The 20591-nt window shown below is 38.3% G+C and overlaps 1 long non-coding RNA gene across 1 annotated transcript in view; it reads right to left on the bottom strand.

Annotated features, from left to right (window-relative positions):
- Window positions 1-20311, bottom strand: part of LOC129489170 (uncharacterized) — a 68194-nt gene extending 47883 nt beyond the window's left edge. Inside the window, exon 1 of the long non-coding RNA XR_008659923.1 lies at window positions 20143-20311. This is a non-coding gene — a long non-coding RNA (uncharacterized lncRNA). The remainder of the gene's footprint in view (window positions 1-20142) is intronic.
- Window positions 20312-20591: the final 280 nt, after the last annotated feature.

Here is a 20591-nt window from a genome sequence, read left to right as displayed (position 1 = left end):
GTGGGGACTGGAGAACTTTTACGTCTAGCTAAGGGATTGTGAATGCACCAATCGGCACTCTGTATCTAGCCCAAGGTTTGTAAATGCACCAATCAGCACTCTGTGTCTAGCTCAGGGTTTGTAAATACACCAATTGACACTTTGTATCTAGCTAATCTAGTGGGGACTTGGAGAACTTTTGTGTCGAGTCAGGGCTTGTAAATGCACCAATCAGCACCCTGTCAAAACAGACCAATCATCTCTCTGTAAAACAGACCAATCGGCTCTCTGTAAAATGGACCAATCAGCAGGATGTGGGTGGGGCCAGATAGGAGAATAAAAGCAGCCTGCCTGAACCAGCAGTGGTAACCCAGGTCACCTTCCACACTGTGGGAGGTTTGTTCTTTTACTCTTTGCAATAAATCTTGCTACTGCTCACTCTTTGGGTCCACACTGCTTTTATGAGCTGTAACACTCACCGTGAAGGTCTGCAGCTTCACTCCTGAAACTAGTGAGACCGTGAACCCACCAGAAGGAACGAACAACTCCAGACTCGCCCCCTTAAGAGCTGTAACACTCACCACGAAGGTCTGCAGCTCCACTCCTAAGTCAGCGAGACCACAAACCCACCAGAAGGAACAAACTGCCGACACATCCGAACATCAGAAGGAACAAACTCCAGACACGCCACCTTTAAGAACTGTAACACTCACCGCGAGGGTCTGTGGCTTCATTCTTGAAGTCAGTGAGATGAAGAACCCACCGATTCTGGACACAATTACACGATATATATCCAAAAGAAAATAAACCATTCCACCAAAAAGACAGATGTACTCCTATATTCATTAAAGCACTATTTACAATAGTGAATGTAATGCAAAGATGTGGAATAACCTAGGTTCCCATCAACAATAGATTAAAGAAAATGTGGTATATATACACTATGGAACACTATATAGCCATTAAAAAGAATGAAATCGTCCTGTACAGCAACATGAATGCATCTAGAGGCCATTATCCTCAGTGAATTAGTGCAAGAACAGAAGTCAAATACCACATGTTCTCAATTATAGGTGAGAACTAAACATTGGGTTCTCAGAGAAAGGTGGCAATAATCGATAATGTGAACCACTAGAGTGGGGAGAGAGGGAAGGGGGCAAGGGTTGAAAAATTAACTATTGGGTACTACGCTCACTATCTGGGTGATGGAATCATGCATATCCCAAACCTCAACATCACACAATGTACCCATATAACAAGAAATGTACCCCTGAATCTAAAAGAAAAGTTGAATTATTTTTTAAAAGGTTCATGGAAACACATGAAAAAACTACGCATGGAGTTAAAATTTCTTTGCACCAAAATAAACTTATACCAACTTGTTATAACATGTATGAACAGGAGCTAGTTTGGGGCACTAAGAAGGATAAGACATCAGAATAGAGTTCCTATCAGAGCAACATGAATTCTGCTAAAATTAAAGCAAGAACAGACATCAAATTTATGGTGAAGTTTGTGTGGGAAAAAAGTGAAATCACTGATGCTTTGTAAAAACTTTATAGGGATAATGCCCCTAAAGAAATCAGCAGTTTACAAATGGATAATTCATTTTAAAATGGGATGAGACCGTGTTGAAGATAAAGCCCACAGTCACAGACCATCCACATCAATTTGTGAGAAAAGAATTAATCTTGTTCATGTCTTTTTTTTTTTTTTTTTTTTTTTTGAGGCAAGTTCTCGCTCTGTCACCCAGGCTAGAGTGCAATGGTGTTATCCTACTCACTGCATCCTCAGTCTCCCAGGCTCAAGCAATCCTCCCACCTTAGCCTTCTGAGTAGCTGGGACTCCTGGCTGATTTTTGTTTGTTTGTTTAAGTAGAGATTAGGTCTCCCTATGTTGCCCAGGCTCTTGTTTGTCTCTTAATTGAAGAAGACTGATGATGAAAAGCAGAAACGATAGCCGATGCTATAAACATTTCGCCTGGTCCAGCTTATATAATTCTGACTAAAAAATTAAAGTTGAGCAAATTTTCTACTCGATTGGTGCCAAAACGCCCAGATCAGCTGCAGACAATACCAGAGCTTTCAAAGGAAATTTTAAATAAGTGGGATCAAGACCCTGAAGCATTTCTTGGAAGAACTGTAATGGGAGATGAAACATAGCTTTACCAGTACAATCCTGGAGACAAAATATAATCTAAGCAATGGCTACAAAGAGGTAGAAGTGATCCAGACAAAGCAGAAACAGACAAGCCAAGAGCAAAGGTTATGGCAACAATTTTTAAGGTTGCTTAAGGTATTTTGTTGTTGACTTTCTGGAGGGCCAATGAATGATAATATCTGCTTAGTATAAGAATGTTATAGAAAGTTAGGCAGTGGTATAAGAATGTTATAGAAAGTTAGCCAGTGGTATAAGAATGTTATAGAAAGTTAGCCAGTGGTATAAGAATGTTATAGAAAGTTAGCCCATGGTATAAGAATGTTATAGAAAGTTAGCCAGTGGTATAAGAATGTTATAGAAAGTTAGCCAGTGGTATAAGAATGTTATAGAAAGTTAGCCCATGGTATAAGAATGTTATAGAAAGTTAGCCAGTGGTATAAGAATGTTATAGAAAGTTAGCCAGTGGTATAAGAATGTTATAGAAAGTTAGCCAGTGGTATAAGAATGTTATAGAAAGTTATCCAGTGGTATAAGAATGTTATAGAAAGTTAGCCCATGGTATAAGAATGTTATAGAAAGTTAGCCAGTGGTATAAGAATGTTATAGAAAGTTAGCCAGTGGTATAAGAATGTTATAGAAAGTTAGCCAGTGGTATAAGAATGTTATAGAAAGTTAGCCAGTGGTATAAGAATGTTATAGAAAGTTAGCCAGTGGTATAAGAATGTTATAGAAAGTTAGCCCATGGTATAAGAATGTTATAGAAAGTTAGCCAGTGGTATAAGAATGTTATAGAAAGTTAGCCAGTGGTATAAGAATGTTATAGAAAGTTAGCCAGTGGTATAAGAATGTTATAGAAAGTTAGCCCGTGGTATAAGAATGTTATAGAAAGTTAGCCAGTGGTATAAGAATGTTATAGAAAGTTAGCCAGTGGTATAAGAATGTTATAGAAAGTTAGCCAGTGGTATAAGAATGTTATAGAAAGTTAGCCCGTGGTATAAGAATGTTATAGAAAGTTAGCCAGTGGTATAAGAATGTTATAGAAAGTTAGCCAGTGGTATAAGAATGTTATAGAAAGTTAGCCCGTGGTATAAGAATGTTATAGAAAGTTAGCCAGTGGTATAAGAATGTTATAGAATGTTAGCCAGTGGTATAAGAATATTATAGAAAGTTAGCCAGTGATATAAGAATGTTACAGAAAGTTAGCCAGTGGTATAAGAATGTTATAGAAAGTTAGCCAAAGCTTTAGCAGAAAAACAGCCAAGAAATCTTCACCAGAGAGTTCTTCTCCACCATGACAATATTCCTGCTCATCCTTCTCATCAAACAGGGTAATTTTGGAAGAGTTTTCATGAGAAATCACTAGGCATTCACCTTATAGTCTTGATTTGACTCTTTCTGATGTCTTTTTGTTTCATAATCCTAAAAAGTCTTAAATGGCATGCATTTTCCTTCAGTTAGTAATGTAAAAAAACTGCATTGACATGGTTAAATTCCTAGGACTCAGTTCTTTAGGGATGCTCTAAATGGCTGGTATCATCACTTACAAAAGTAGCTTGAACTTAATATAGCATATGTTGAGAAATATAGTTTATAATTTTTATGTTTATCTTTTATTCTATTTTTCCATGAACTTTTTGAAATCTCTGCATATATATATTTTTTACAAAATTGGGATCCTACCAAAAATAGTTTTGCAAACTTAACCTTTTTTAAACTTAACAATACATTATAAACTTTTTATATCATTAAATATTCTACTAATTACTTTAGTAACTACATTTTATTTAGCCATTTTTTCCCTCTACATTTTATTTCCTCAATTTGAAATTACAAGTGGTTTAATTTTTTCATTATTATAAATGTTGCTTTGATAAACACACAAGTTGATAAATCTAAAAGTTTTCCTGAGAAATATTTCTAGAAGCGAATTGTTATGTTAAATTATACTTTTTTATGTTTTGATTCATATTGCCAGATTACCTTCTAGGAGGAACTTTTTAAAATGTTCTATGTTTTATTTAATTGACTATGCCACTAGTTAGATAAACAAAAAAAATCATAGTCACCTAGAATCTTTCCTTGGTTCATTCAGTGGGGTTTTATGATCCTGGCCTCCATTATACCAAAGAGGCATCAATTAGAGCTCCACCATCACTGCCTATAGCTACGGAGGTCACAACGAAGGAAAGTCTGCGCAAACATCTCTAACTAACATCACCCACAACTTCCTCGAGGGGTCGTTTAATTAACATCATCTCTTTGTGATTGGGTGGCAGTAAAAAAGAAAATAACAGTGCCTACACTTTTGCAAAATGTTCAGAAATTAGGATCTCATATTTCAGGGAATTTTATACTAATAAGTCACAATATACAATGTATACCCATAGTAATTCCTAAATGAGTTTCAAAATAACTATTTTATGCAGTTTTTAGCAAAGATTCTTCCTCGTTGTGATTAAAGGATGAGGCCACATAGTACTGTACTATAGTTAAAGGCAAAGTTAAGTTCATCAATTAGCTTCCTTGTGTTTGAATCATTTTTTCATTACTTGCTGGTTCTGTAGTCCTGAGCAAATTATTTAACCTCTCTAAACCTCAATTTCTTCACATATGAAATGTGAATATAATAAGAGTAAAATTTTTTCTGCAGTTAGTCTAAGCAAGCATTAACTAAGAGGATCTGTGTAAAATACTTAGTGCCATGCCTCGCACACAGTGAGCATTCAGTATGACTTGATAGTTGTTATTGTTAAGCAAAAATTGCCTTTGGCTCTTTGAAATTTGTTGCCCTTCATTCTTCATTTGCCTAATAAAATAATATACATTCTGGGCAGCCTGTGCAGAAGTAAGGTCTCTTTCAGCTCTGTGATGCTAAAAGAACTTCGGTGAGCTTTAGAAGGCAGCTAGTAAGAGTGCAGAGTGTTGATTAGGTAGTCACACAAAATCCTCTTGGCCTCCTCTGGAGCCACAACCTCTGTGTTTGCAATGAAACAACACTGACATCTAGTGATCACAAAGATGAACTACATATTTTGGCCAGTATAAAAGCCCGTATTCTTGGCCCAATGAGTTTTCCTATGGTTTTTAGGGAAAATGAGTTAAATCCTAGGTAGATTTATGCATATATTTTTAAGCTGGCTATATCTAATCCTTTGGTTGCTTGAACAACTGATGTCCATATTATCATGTGTATCATATCAACCTTCACTTTTAATTGATTTATATACCTTAAAAATGTGAAAAAGAGAAATGTGGTTGGAGAGAAATATTAAAGTATGTTCACTTCACTTTCAAGACAACAGTAAAAGTCTAGGGAAGTAATGCAAATTATTACAACATGACGTAGCAGGCATAAAATACATTAACGGGCCTTGAACATTATATATTAATTTATGAACTTCATTTTACACAATTCTATAATAAAGATCACAGAATTGAAATGACAGTGTTAGATAAAATGTAACCAGTCAGGAGTTTTTCTGTTTTGTGTATTTTTTATAACAAAAAGGAGTTGAAAAATTAATATTTCAGAAACGAGCTTACACACTCAATCATAAAACATGCTTCAAGAGAATTTCTTTTTTTGAGACAGAATCTCGCTCAGTTGCCCAGGTTGGAGTGCAGTGACACAATCTCAGCTCCCTGCAACTGCTGCCTCCCAGGTTCAAGCGATTCTCCTGTCTCAGCCTACAAAGTAGCTGGGATTACAGGTGTGCACAACCACACCCAGCTAATGTTTGTATTTTTAGTAGAGACGGAGTTTCACTGTGTTGGCCAGGCTGGTCTCAAACTCCTGACCTCAGGTGAACTTTCTGCCTCAGCCTCCCAATTTGCTGGGATTACAGGGTGAGCCACCGCGCCTGGCCCAATCAAGAGAATTTCTTACATGGAAGTTAAACAGTCACAGAAAGTCCACAATTATCAGTCTATATTTACTGAAGCTGTGCTAGTACTGGTTTGCCTTACGTTCAATGATTAAACCAATTCAAGAAAACCTGAAGATTCAAATCAGCTGCAGGACTTCAGAAGTAAATGCTAATAGCAGCAACTGCATCATGAGAACAATATTGAGAGAGATCCCTGAGTCAGCTGAACCATCTGTTTATCATCATCATTATTAATAGCATCTAACATTTGCAGAACATTTATTATGTATCACACTCTGCTAGGCTCTTCTAATTCTTAATTGTTCGTTTACTCAACAGACTGTCTGCAGTACTGCCAGATCATGTAATAACAATGGTGGTTCATGCCAGACAAAATCTCTATCCTTGTTGAGATTATAAGCTACTGGAGAAGACAGTAATAATTACAAAACAGAATAAAAACTATAAGTGTATGTTATGGACTGAATTGTATTCTCCCACTCCACTGCAAAAAAAAAAAAAAATTCTATGTTGGAGCCCCCAGTATCTCAGAATGCAACTGTATTTGGGGATACAACATTTAGAGAGGTAATTAAGTTAACGGAGGCCATTAGGATGGGCCCTAATGCAAGCTGACTATTGTCCTGATAAAAAGAGGAAATGTGGACAAAGAAACACCAGGGATGCATGCACACAAAGAAAAGATCACGCGATGAGGTAGCAAGAAGGCAGCCACCTGCAAGCCAAGGAGGAGAGGCCTTAGGAAAAAGCAAACCTGCCAACACCTTGACCTTGGACTTCCAGCTTCCAATTTTTGAGAAGTAAATTTCTGATGCTTAAGCCACCTAGTCTGTGGTGTTTTGTTATGGCAGACGTAGCAAACTAATACACTGTGATAAAATGACAAAAGAGGGTTCACAGAACTAGGAGCACATATAAAAGAGCATTAGGCCTAATCAAAGCATTAAAGAAGAATGAACTCTGAAGAATGAGTAGAAGATACGTCAGAAAGGGAGAAGCAGCGTGTTTCAGGCTGAAGGGAGAGTTTATGCAGAGCCCTGTAGGAGGAGGAAGCAGGGCGTATTTCCAGGAACTGAAGGAAAATCGATATGGCTGGAACACAGACTGTGAGGGGGAGCATGGTATGAAACAAAGCTGGAGGAGGAAGCAGACATGAAATCATGCAGATACTTGCAGACCAAGAGTTAAATATTTAGGTCTTTATCCTGAGAAAATTGGACGTCATTGGTGTGTTTTAAGCGGGAAATAATATATTTGAATTTTAAGAGCGTTTCAGCTGAAGTAGGGAGAACAGATTGGAGGGCAGGAAGAAAGTAAATGGGAGACCAGTTAGGAAGCTATTTCAGTTGTCTAGGGTAAAAAAGTGATATCCTAAATGAGGGTGATAGCAGTGAAGATGGAAAGATGCAGATATTTAAGAGTTTGAGTATAATAGTTTCCTCATACAAATGGAATCATGCAGCATTTGTCCTTCCGTGAGAGGATTATTTTGCTTGGCATAATATCCTCCAGGTTTATCTATGTTGTCATAAATTATAGAATTTCCTTTTTTAAGGATGAATAATATTCTATTACACGTATATATATACCGCATTTCCTTTAACCATTCATCTATCAATAGCAGTTAGCCATATCTTGGCTATCGTGAATAATACTTCAAGGCACATGGGAGTGCAGATATCCCTTTGAGATACTGATTTCAGTTCTTTTAAATATATTCCATAATACAATAGTGGATATCATGAGCTAGAGGGGTGGGTAAAATGAGGCACTGTTGTTCAATGGGGATAAAGTTTCTGTTTTGCTAGATGAATAAATTCTAGATATCTACTGTGCAACATAGTGTCTATAGTTAAAAATAAGATATTGTGCATGTCAAAATTTGTTAACAGGGTGGAACTTGTGTTATGTGCTCCTACCACACACATACACACACACACAAAGGAGCACAAGAAAAGTTTGGGAGCTGTTAGATATATCCAATACCTTGATTGTAGTGATGGTATCACAGATGTTTTCATCTGTCCAAACTCATCCAATTGTATACATTAAACGTGTAGCTGTCAATTATACTTCAAAAAAGTTGTTTTTAAAAGAGAGATTTCAGAGATAAGGATACAGAGACATGGCAGTGGTTTGGCTATGTGGAGTGACAAAGAAAGCTCCTTCCAGATTTCTGCCTTGTAAAATGGATAAAAGCACTACCATGGCCAGGCATGGTGGCTCCAGCCTGTAATCCCAGCACTTTGGGAGGCCGAGGTGGGTGGATCATTTGAAGTCAGGAGTTCAATACCAGCCTGGCCAACATGCTGAAACCCCGTCCCTGCTAAAAATACAAAAATTAGCTGGGCATGGTCGCGGGTGCCTGTAATCCCAGGTACTCGGGAGGCTGAGGCAGGAGAATTGCTTGAGCCTGGGAGGCTAAGGTGCGGTGAGCTGAGATGGTGCCAGTACACTGTGGTCTGGACAACAGAGTGAGACCTTGTTGGAAGAAAAGAAGAAAAGAAAGAAGGAAGGAAAGAAAGAAAGAAAGAAAGAAAAGAAAGAAAAGAAAAGAAAAGAAAAGAAAAGAAAAGAAAAGAAAAGAAAAGAAAAGAAAAAAGAAAAGAAAAGAAAAGAAAAGAGGGAGGGAGGGGGAGGAAGGGGAAGGGGAGGGAAGGGAAGGGAAGAAGGTGAGAAGGATGGAAGGAGGGAAGGAAGGAAGGAGAGAGGAAAGAAAGAAAAAGAAAAAGAGAAAGAAAAAAGAAAGAGAAAGAAAGAGAGAGAAAGAGGAAGGAAAAAGAAGAAAAAAAGAAAAGAAAAACACTACTGTACTCTAAGAGAGGGAAATAAATGAGAGTAAAATTTGGGGAAGAAAAGATTTTAGCTCTATTTTGAATTCTTTTAGTCTGATGTTGAGTCTGAATTTGCCTTTTAAGACCTTTAAGAAGAAATGTCAGCAAGTTTGTTAGACAAGTGTGAAGCCCAGATAAAAGACCTGGGCTACAGGTAAATTTGGGGTCATTCTCACATCAGTGGGAAATGAAGCCAAGGATATAAGTGAGAAGATCTAGGGGATAAATGCAAAGTGACAAGAGGACAGCCTAGGACTAAGTCTTAGAAACTCCAAAGACAAAGGAATGAACAGAGAGGCAGGATGAAACCTAGGGGCGTGCAGTGTCACAGAGTCTCGGAAAGGGGGGGATTACCACCAAATTAGAATGCTGCTGAGACGTTAGCATCAAGTTAGGAATATGTGAGAGTTGTTTCAAGATTGAGCTGAGAAGTCAGTGGAAGGTGAGAAAATGGAAGCAGTGGAAATAAGTATTTTGAGATAGTTCTCTAGGAGACAAATACCTGTGAGGTTGACAAAAAGTTTGGGAGGTAGATTTGGGGATTTTGTGGGTATTATAGACTGAATATTTGCATATCCCTAAAATTTATAAAAAGTCCTAACCCCCAATTTGATGGTATTATGAGATTGTATTGGCAGATAGAGTTCTCCAATAAGACATATCCCCCTGAGAATCCCCCGATGCCTGGGAAGTAATTAGGTTTGGAGAAGGTCATTGAGGGTGGAGACCGCATGATAGGATTAGTTCTCTTATAGGAAGAGGAACAGACAGCACATCCTCTCTGCCATGTGAGGATACCGTGAGGAAGCCATATGCAAGCCAGAAAAAGGGCCTTCATCCAGAACCAAAAATGCACATACCTTGATCTTGTACTTCCCAGCCTCCAGAATTGCAAGAAATAATTGTTGTTTCAGCCACCAGGTTTATAGTATTTGTTATGGTAGCCCTATCAGAATAAAACCATTGCAGGGTCGGAGGAGAGGTTGTTATGTTTTATTGTGTTTGGTTTGGTTTGGTTTAGTGGGAGATAAGAGGAATATGTTTTAAAGCTGATGGGAATCACACCATCTTTGAAAGAAAGATATTTTGGTGCATATGTTATAGCTCAGAAACCCAAGGATCATAAGAATTAAATAGTTAGTCCTAAATAATGTAACTAAGAAGTGGTTGAACCAGGTCCCAAATGTAGGTCTGTCTGACTCCACTTAGCCATGTTGCTTCCAATAAATATTTACTGCACACCCACTATATACAAGGTCAGATGACATAAATTCAAATTCAACTAGGACTGGGGACAGATTCAGTACATAACGTGATGATCACACTCCATAGAAAAAGAATCTGTTCTCAAGTCTAGTACATACCAGAAAGACTCTCTCTCACCCTTAGAACTGCTAACTTTTTATAGTGACAACATGAAATTTAGAGTTGTCTAAAACCTTAGAGCTGCCTAGAACAACTAGAAATTAAGGAAAAGGATGAAAAGATGGTGTGTGAGAGAGTAGAAAAGAGGGAATAAAGGCATGATTTGAGCGTGAGTTATATAATTATGCCATTCTTGGCGATCCATGAAGGAAAAACATGGGATCACTAATTTATGTATTATCATTAATACTTCTATAGTTCTGATGGTATCATCTCATCTCATTCCTAATGCACCTATTCCTCTCTTCTGGGGATTTTTAACAGGCTGGCGTGAGTGATTATCAAGATCAAATACACTATCTTTGTTGGAGTGGGAATCCCTAACTGCTGGCCAAATTCCAAAGAAATATCCCCCTGAGAATCCTAACCACCAACCATTCTAAAGACCTAGCACCACGGGATATTTGCTCAGTGTTTCTTGTACTTCCCCAGGGAGTATTTTTACAATGAAAAGAATTGGGAAATTTCTATTGCAATGACTCTCAACCTTGGCTGCACACTGTAATTACATGAAAACCTTTTAAAATTCTGCTTTTGAAATCACCGATGCCTGGGTTCTTACTCCCAAAGATTCAGATACAACGGGTCTTGAGTGTGGCGTATGTAATGAAATTTTTAGATTTCCCCCAAGTGAACCAAATGGGTAGCCCAGGACCCTGTCACCCATACAAGTGTTCGCTGGGAAAGTTCATCCTTGCAACAGCCAATATTCACTTCAAAGTAGATACCACACAGGGGCACAAAGATAAGTAAGACAAGATCCCTGTCCTAAAGGAGTTTGCTTCCTCATGGAGGGGTCAGATATAAAACAATTGCAATATCTTTAATACATCCTCAGACACCAACCGCACCACCACCCCTCTACTTTGGAGAATTTCATTTGTTAATTGGCAGAGTATTCCAAACATGTGTTCCAATTTTCTCCATAGCGGGGGAATTTTTCTTCAGGACCTCCAGAGTTGTGGTTCTCTAGACTATGCTGCCACTAAAAGCAAACAGGGACTCTCCTTTACAGTCCATTCTAAAGGTGAATGCCCCCTTCCTTCCGGGGGTGAGGGAGGAAAAGAGGAATAGCAAAATATCCTGTAGTAGATATTGTTCTTTACCTATCATAGACATACTCCCACCGACCATCACCATTTCTTCCCTCTGTGCAATGAGAATATCAATTTTATGTTCAGTCAGATAGGGAAGCTGAGCTTTCCCTAAGGTTCAGGAATTGATCAGGATCAACTGGAAACAGTTGGCAATGCCTTTCCACTTTGCCAGATAAGTTCTTTCCCAGGCCGCTTTGCCACTAAAGGTGCCATAAAACAATTTCAGCCAATAAAGTAAAAGGAGAAGTTTGAAAATGAGCTTCAGGGAACATTTCTCCACAATAGGAGAAAGCTTCTGGCCTTTCTTTTCTTTTTCCTGTATTCAAACAGATTTAATGCCTGATGGTGGAACAGACATCTCGAAACCATGAAGCAACAAGCACAGCACAAAAAGGCAACCTGCTGAGAACCAGTAGTCATAAAGAGCAAAGGAACCTGAGTCCTGTATGAGCTTATTGAGCCCCTGCTCCAGCCTCAGACAGACTTCATGCAGACTTCTTACCCTGTGCAAAAAGTTAAACCCTATTTGTTCAAGTTACTCTTGGTCAGGTTTTCTGCTACTGTCAACGTCATAACTAATATACAGCCCTTCTTCCTGCTACTTTGTCCACCTAGCCTCCAGAAGACTAACATATTAGATGGCAAAGTAATGATGAAGTTATTTTGGAGGGAAGTTCAGAAGAGAAATATAGCGTGAGATGGACAAAGTTAACATTCTGGCTAATCTAGACTTTTCTATGCTTTTAAGCACAGCATCTCCAGACTTTGTTCTTCATCCTTTACAATAAAAGTGACCACTTCAAAGCTTCTTCTGCTTTGAATCAGACCCATTGACCTCCAGTTCACAGCTGTGCTGTAGGGGTTTTCACTGTCAAACTAGGGACCCACATTTCCTAGGATCTCCTTCCCTGGATGGTCTGAAGTAGGTTGGCCAAAAGAAGAATTTGCATGAGATTTGAAAGACAGAAGTAAAGCAGTGACCATTATTCTCTGGAGTTCATTGTTGACAGACATAGAGATGGACAGATGCAGAAATAACCGGTAGGTTTCATTTCATCATCAATTTCCTCCATTCTGCATCCAACTCTTCTTCCCAAATGCTGACCTTGTTGACCCCAGGCCCACCACAGGTAGTAACCATATAGAGGCAAGAACTTGCCACAGATCTTTCCATGTGCTTCGCCTTTGCAGTGCCATTTTAATGGCTGGACATGCTTAGCTTCTCAGATGGACTGTTAGTACAGCCATTATGGAAAATAATATGGAGGTTCCTCAAAAAGTCCTATATTTTCTGATCCTGCAACTCCCCTTTCAGATCATCACTTTCCCAGCACCTCAACTGTGTAAGATCTAATTCCTATAATAAATGCCTTATCTCATAACACTCATGTATATTCTGTTCCCCTGACTGATGCACCTGCTCACCCACTCTCTTCCCTCCTATATTCCGCACCACAGGTGAAAAGACCCTATTCTCAATTTCTTCCTCAGATCAGATGGCGAGCAGTGATGTTATCCCCACTCTATTGCAGTTTATTAACCAGAGTGAACATGTGTCCCCTAATTCTAGTTCCAGCTTTCCTCCTGTGATAGTGACCAGCCTGCTGATTCTTTTACTAGGAGACCAATTAAATAAGCACTTTTCTCAGTGACAAACATTAGCTTTCCTTGGAGACAAATGAGTCTCCACGTAGAAGAAGGAACATTTCCCTAGTAACAGGGCTGTGTCTTGCCATGGAGAAATAATGGGCAACCAGTTTTATCTCAGAAACACTGGGGTTTCATTCAATTAAGCAGAGACCAGACAACAACACAAGAGAACTGCACAGCTACACAAGATAATCACACAGCCACATATGAGAATCGCACAGTGGCATGGTGTTTAGCAGGTAATGGCCCCCACTCAGGTCGTATCATTTTGAGTTTTATCTCTCTTTGATGAAAAAGTTAGGGAATGGGGGGTTATTTGGCAATTCCTCCCACCATAGAGTGTGAAGTAAGAGCTATGAAAACACCAAATATGAAGTGATAAACGTAGCTGGAGAACATAGAGGTTTCCATCTCAGCTGGAACCTCTTTTGTTAGAAAAGTGGGAAAATATTTTTCCAAGTTGAGTATCCCTCACTATCTGAATATATTCTATTCCCAGGTCCACACATTAAGAGCTTGAATAAGAAAGAGAGCATTATCAGAGCCTATTCCAATTCCTCAAACAAACTGAGACACTTTAGCACCTCCTTGCAAGGAAAGGGGAGGGAGAAAACTTTTCACAGCATTTCAGTAAAATATCACCCTTGTTTTATTAGCAATATTTCTAGTTACAGGTTTTTAAACACAGAATCCAATGAATCATAACCCATAATCATTTTCCTAAAATAGCAAATGTTAGCACAGAAATCTCTTTACAACCATTTTTTCTGAGAGAGAGACAAGAATTGTCATTTCGACCTTTCTTTCTCAGATTTCAAAGCTGCCAAAAAATGAGTATACCTTGATCTCCTAAAATAAAAAATGTCGTCAGTAGCACTCTATCTCTCCACAGTCTTTTCAAAAGAAGCAGTAATTGCTTAAAAGTTAAGCCTTAAATTTAGGTTTCCTTAAAGACAGGTAGCACTTTAACATGTAAAATAGATCATAAAGTTCAGCTGTAAAATTAACTTTTACCCCAGTGAACTTTTCTTAAGCTGCTGAAATATTGCCATAAAAGGTCAAATCCTTGGTAAACTTCAGAGAGCAAGATTGTTCAAATAATATTCAGGTTGAAACAGGCAAATAAATGTGCTAATCATTTGAGCAGGATGAGACTGGGGTTTGTAGAAGCAGATGATATGCAGCTTGGAAAAGTCTTTTAAATATAGCCAGTATGAATTTCAGTCAACAAACTCACCTATGAAATAAAAATCGCTTTTATAGACTATAAATCAGTACTTTGGGCAAGCAGAAAATTCAACCTGAGGCATTCTTGGTGCTCCCACATACCCTCCCACGGTTAAACCAGGATTCCAGGGTTTGCCTAACAACAATTCAAATGGAAAACCACTCTGGCCACTGGTCTGCCCAAACAGGTCATGCCTGTGAGCTGGTCTTCATAGTGTACTTCAAAGGCAACAGCCCTCTACAGCTTCCTTGCCACCAATGGGACGTGAGAGTCTGCCAAGGTAGGAAACCCAGCATTTGGGATACTGCCTTCCTGCTCAAAGAAACTCCCCTCAGGAATCTGGCTGCTTCTTCGGGATGCAGCCACAGGCAGTACACCTACTTGTAGTGCCCACAGATCTCCTTCTCCTTTCAGTCCTGGATGGTGCCTGCATACTCCTCCCAGCTTCCCCAGAACTCTGCCTGTAATCTCAAATCCTGTCATCCTTCTTTTTTAACAAAACCCTTTGGTGGCTGAGTAAACCCATTATCTCAAATAGTCTCCCCCTCCTCCCAGAAACCTTTATTTCCTTACTCGTTTAATTTTTCTCATAGCACTTTTTTGAAATCAAATACTTGTATTTTTAATTGTATGCTCTACCTATATAAGCATTTCTCCCTCTACATCTCCCTATACATTTACATAAAAAGTAAACTAGTACCCAGAATAATGGGTACTAGTGATAGATGCTCAATAAAGCATTATTGAATAAGTGTTGAACACAAAATTTAGCCACCAACTAGTTACCCTGTCCTCATGAGCAGGGAGTGTTTTATTATCAAACCCTCCTAGGAAGCAGGCGAAAATGTTTGTTTCACATCCATCTAGTACACTGAACAAAAGAATAAAAAACAGTTTTGTTACTATGTTTCAACTAGTCTGAATGTTCTTACCTTGCCACATATGTTTTCAAATTAAATGATTATTATGCTGCCTTGGGTCTCCATGAAGCACCCATGTTTTCCTGAAGCTAAATTGTGCTGGGACTGATGACCTACAGTTTTCTCCCCATGCAGCGCAATGAGAGAAACCTGTGAAACCTGAGAGGAAGAAAGAGGAGGGCAGAAAGGACTCCTGATCTTACTGTTTGTGCTCTGCTTCTGTTACATTTCAATCATTACATTATATCATGGGGTTCTAGGAAATTGTATGAAAAGCTTTTTATTCAGAACAATGAAAACTAGTCACCTAAAGGAAGAAAGTGTGTAGGAATTAAATAAAACATTGTAACCGGCTAATGAGCAAGAAATTGCTGCGAGGAAGATGTCTGTTAAAAATACAGCCTCGTCAGGTTAGTGTTATCTAACTACAGAAGAAAAAAGCAAAAATCAATTTCACAAAAAAAAGCCAGGTGTCATATCTGTTTATCACTGTGCAATTGCACTTATAATGCATTCATAGGACCTATTGACTCAAGTTATTACATTCTAATATAGATTAGCTAAATTGTTGAAACACAGATACACACTCAAAGACTACATGAATTTTTAAATCCAATTTTATATTACATTTCTTGAGAAGTTTTAGTGTGGTTTGAAATCCATCCTGGAAGAGTATAATAGAATATTCTGCCCATTTGTATTTTACATGAGAAAACCAATAGGTTCACCATTTATTTCTAACTAAAATTGAATTGTCTGCGAATTGCAATAACTGTCAGCCTCTAAAGAGCTTATCTCACGTCTCACAGTTTAATTGGATTGTTTTCTGAGGCAGCCTTTCCTTTTCAATTTCATAAAGACCATAAATGCTTCTATTATTGTTCTTTTGTTCTCTTCCTTCAGAATTTTGCTCATTTTAATTTTTAGTTACAGTGGCCTAAAATGACCCTGTTTTCCCTTCTAACCCAAAATTCAAGTGAACTGCAGCTATGGGACCATTTGACATCTTTCATCTATAATTACATTGATAAGATAAGTAGGAGCTTAATAAGGAAGGCAATGAGTGAGTCATTTATATTTGCATGTGATCAAAATCCTGAAGGAGCAATGCAATTTCCTTCTACAAATGGATAATTTTTAAGTCATGTGCCTGGACCTAGTCCAGTTATCAAGAAATCAAACCAGAAAATGACAGAAGACTTTATTTTGTCATGCCAAATTTCCAGCTGTAAGTTCTCTAACAAGAGATAGACCTTGGGTAACAATAAGGTACTCAACAAAACTTACTACAAAGAAAATCTGTATACCAATATAAAAATTTTTTGGCATTAAAAACTAAAATAGAGGCCAGGCATGGTGGTGCACACCTATAATCCTTTAGGAAGCTGAGGTAGGAGGATTGCTCAAGCCCAGGGGTTGGAGACCAGGCTGGACAATATAAGGAGACCCCACCTTGACAAAAAATAAAAAATTAGCCAGGCATGGTGGCACACACCTGTATTCCCAGCTACTTGGGAGGCTGAGGTGAGAGGATCAATTGAGCCCAGGAGGCAGACAGTGCAGTGAGCTAAGATCATGCCACTGTACTCCAGCCCAGAAAACAGAGTGAGATACCCTCTTAAAAAAAAAAAAAAAAAACTTACTAAAATAGGATTATACTGGAAAAATGTCAACCATAAATACATCTCAATGTATTGAACTCCTAACCAAGCTTAGCACTCTATTAGGCACTATGGTAATACAAAACTTTTAATCTCAGTTTAAAATATCATTACAGCACAAATGTAAAAATAAAGCAAAATGGCAAGAAACTTTTAAAAAATCATTTTATTATTTTTTAAAAAGTAAAATAAAGAAGAGAATCTAGGCAGTACTCCACAGCCTCTTCTAGACACACACATAGTTACAAATATGATTTCAATTATATATACACACACACACGCACCACGCACCACCCCACACCACCATACACATACACACATTAATAGCAGCTATCTCTTGGTGGTGGATTAATAATTTTTTTCTTACTTAGATATTTGAAACATTTTAATAATAGCTAACTGTATATTACCTTGGTAATCAAATACTGAACTACCTTGGTAATCACACATGCATATTTGAAGTCATCTTGACTCCCTAAATGATACCTACTTACTCCAATATACTTATATTTTAAGTACCAAAGGATGCTCTCTGTATATTGAATAAATACTGAATCAGGGACATGAACAATATAACCCTATCATAGCATCTTGGGAAATATACTCTATCCCCTACTCTATTGTAGTAGTCTGTTTTCACACTGCTATAAAGATACTACCCAAGATTGGGTAATTTATAAAAGAAAGAGGTTTGATTGACCCACAGCTCTGCATGGCTGGTGAAGCCTCAGGAAACTTACAATCATGGCGGAAGGCAAAGGGGAAGCAAGGCACCTTCTTCATAAGGCTGCAGGAGAGAGAGAAGCAACAGTGCAGGACAACGGCCCTTTGTAAAACCATCAGATCTCATGAGACTTACTCACTTTCACGAAAATACTATGGGAAAATTGCCCCCATGATCCAATGACCTCCCACTAGTTTCCTCCCTTAACATGTGGAGATTATGGAGATTACAATTCAAGATGAGATTTGGGTGGGGACATAGAGCCAAATCATATCATCTGTTCATTTTTCTCATAAGAATCAGAACCTCCCCTCCCAATCTCTCATCCCCTCCTCCACACACACACCAGAATCATGATATATAAGTGATCCACTTCTTACTTACATGTCACAGAGAATTTTGAAAGACAATATCTGAGTGTGAAAGTCTTTATGAGATATTTTTAGAAAGGATACCGTTGAGATCCCTTCAAATTTCATTATGTGGGACTACATCAATGAATGAAGGGCCAGATTAGGCTCTTTAGAGGCCTAAACACTGAAAAGGTTAAACCCTTCACATGGAATTTTTCAAAGTGACACCAAAAAATCACACACATACTAAAATTAAAATAGCCTCTGTCTAACTGTTCTACCTTCAAAGTTCAGGTTTAGAATTCTCTTTTCAGTAGTGGAGGCAGGTGGTTCTTTACTGGTCTCCCAAGCTTGCCAATAGTCCATTCACTGCCTAATCCAGGCATGCACCTAGACAGGCGACAACTCTGCTCGCCTGCTCAGTTCTGCAGTAAATTTTTGACTGCAGATTAGGGAATTGAAATACCAGCACATACTCTATTTGTATAAATTTCCCACTTCACAAAGTCAAGAAGTTTCCAAATTAGTGATAATAACATAATTTCTAAACTGCTGCTTTCTGTCTTTTGAGTTTATTTCTTTTTCTTCCTGTCTGAAGCACACAAAGCCATGCCTACAAGATCAGATATCCATTCATATATCACTCCTCTCATTTCCATCTGTTACAAAACCATTCTTCTCATCACAAAGCAAGCTAACGGAAAGACTAATTTGAGTGCAGTTGGAATAATTTATTCCTATCTACCTTTATAAACACATAAGTGATGAAAATTCAAATATACATGTATGTACGCATTTTAGATATTTTAAGATGGATGACTTTGAATCAAGAAAGATGCTATCCAAAGAGAGCTTGTGTATTGCAGGAAGCAGTTTGGTCAATACTCAAACTCTACAGAATGAAAATGAAGACTGAATCCAGCTGTCTAAGTTATCAATTACCAACAGCTACAGGTGGGTTTGTATTTTGCTCAGAGTTTAAGTGCTAGCAATTATAAATTCACAAGTGTCACTAGCATCTAAAGTGAAGAAGAGAGTTTTCAATGCTACTATTTAAGCTTAGTTGACAATAAAGAAAAAAGAGAAAAGAAGCTTCGTTTGTAATCTGAAAAACCACACATGCACAAAAGAATACATTTCTACCATTACTCTTCCACAGTAGCAGTAACCAAAGAATTTAGAAGCAAATGATTCAGGAATTTAAGAGTCCATTAAATAGAGGGAAGAATTAGATCTCCAGTGCACTGGCTTCCCTTTCATTTGAAGTGGGTGTCTGTTACATGTTCTATTTAATATGAAGTGACTAAGACCCACTAATGCTTCAGTTCATCCAGGGAGGGTGCCCATCTGACACTCTCATTGTCACCTTAGCAATGAGGCAGGACTGCCAGGCAATTTCTACTTTATAGCTCTAAGATCTCTAAGCTGTACCTCCAAAAGGAACTGATAGGTAAATTGCCTCTAACCCAATCCTCTTTCATCACCAAATGCATTTCAAAATATAGTTCAGGCTTTTTTTTTCATTTAATCAAACAAAAATACTTGCAGAAACACATTAGTATACAATACAGATGCTGACTTATAATGTATAGCTGTGATAGCCCAGCCTTTCATGCATATGTTTACATTGTTGCTATCAGATTGAGTCTATAAAGAGGCTGATTTTATATGTGAGTAAAAAACCACGATCACCTCCTGGTACAAAGTTAGGTGTATGCTAAACAGCTCAGCCTTTCAAAATTACTCCTCTTGCCATGAGAGTTGGAAATTTCCACAATTTAAAACTCGCTGATTCTAGGAACCTCTTTGGAATACCCTTGGATGCTATCATAATTACTCAATGATGAATTCACAAGAATTAGTAATTAAACAATATAAAGTCAGTCATTTATAAAAATAATGTCCCATGTAGAATAAAAGTTCTAAAATTTTTTATTTGATTATGTCATTAAACCATAACAGACTATATCTTAGCGGGTTACTGCTTGGTTTGAATGTTTGTGTCCCCTCCAAATTTATGTGGAAACTTAATCTCCAACGCAACAGTATTAAGAGGTGAGGCCTTTGGAAGGTGATTACACCATGAGGGCTCTGCCCTCTGGATTTGAGCATTATAAAAGGGCTTGAGGGACTGAGTTTGCCCCTTTCATTAAGTGAGGCAGAGGTTGCACAACTGGTTCACAGTCCCTTTTTTCTGGCCCTGGCTGCTGGCATCCCCACTGACCTGGCTTCTGGTGCTGGTGCATCCAGCTGCTGTTTCCATTTTATGGAAAGTTTCGTAGTCTTCGAGCATTCTGTTGGTCAGTCTTTCCATAACGTCTTTGTGCCAGGAGAAAAATGGGTTTGTCACAACTCCCAGGTAGTGGTCTATTCCATAGCGTCTGTGTGAGGTCTCAAAGCCTTGGGGGTAGCAAACCAGTCTATAAGCACAGATACTTTCTAAAGCCTGCTCTATACCTTAAGGAAACATAATATCAACTACAACAGGCTCTGCTCCACAGGACACTAGAGTATATCTTTGCCTTCTTCTGACAGGTTATGCACTCTGCCCATTTTCTGCTGCCCTCCTACCAGTTCCTGGGATTGATTATGCCTCTAAGTTCTGCCTTTCAGAGAGCTCCAAACAAGAAACTAGCATGAGGGCCTATATTAAATACCTCCAATTCCAAAAGA

The sequence above is a fragment of the Symphalangus syndactylus genome, chromosome 9 (genome assembly GCF_028878055.3).
Source record: "Symphalangus syndactylus isolate Jambi chromosome 9, NHGRI_mSymSyn1-v2.1_pri, whole genome shotgun sequence".
Lineage (NCBI taxonomy): Eukaryota > Metazoa > Chordata > Mammalia > Primates > Hylobatidae > Symphalangus > Symphalangus syndactylus.
Note: the sequence above shows the minus strand (reverse complement) of the source record. Positions and strands in the feature narration are given on the sequence as shown.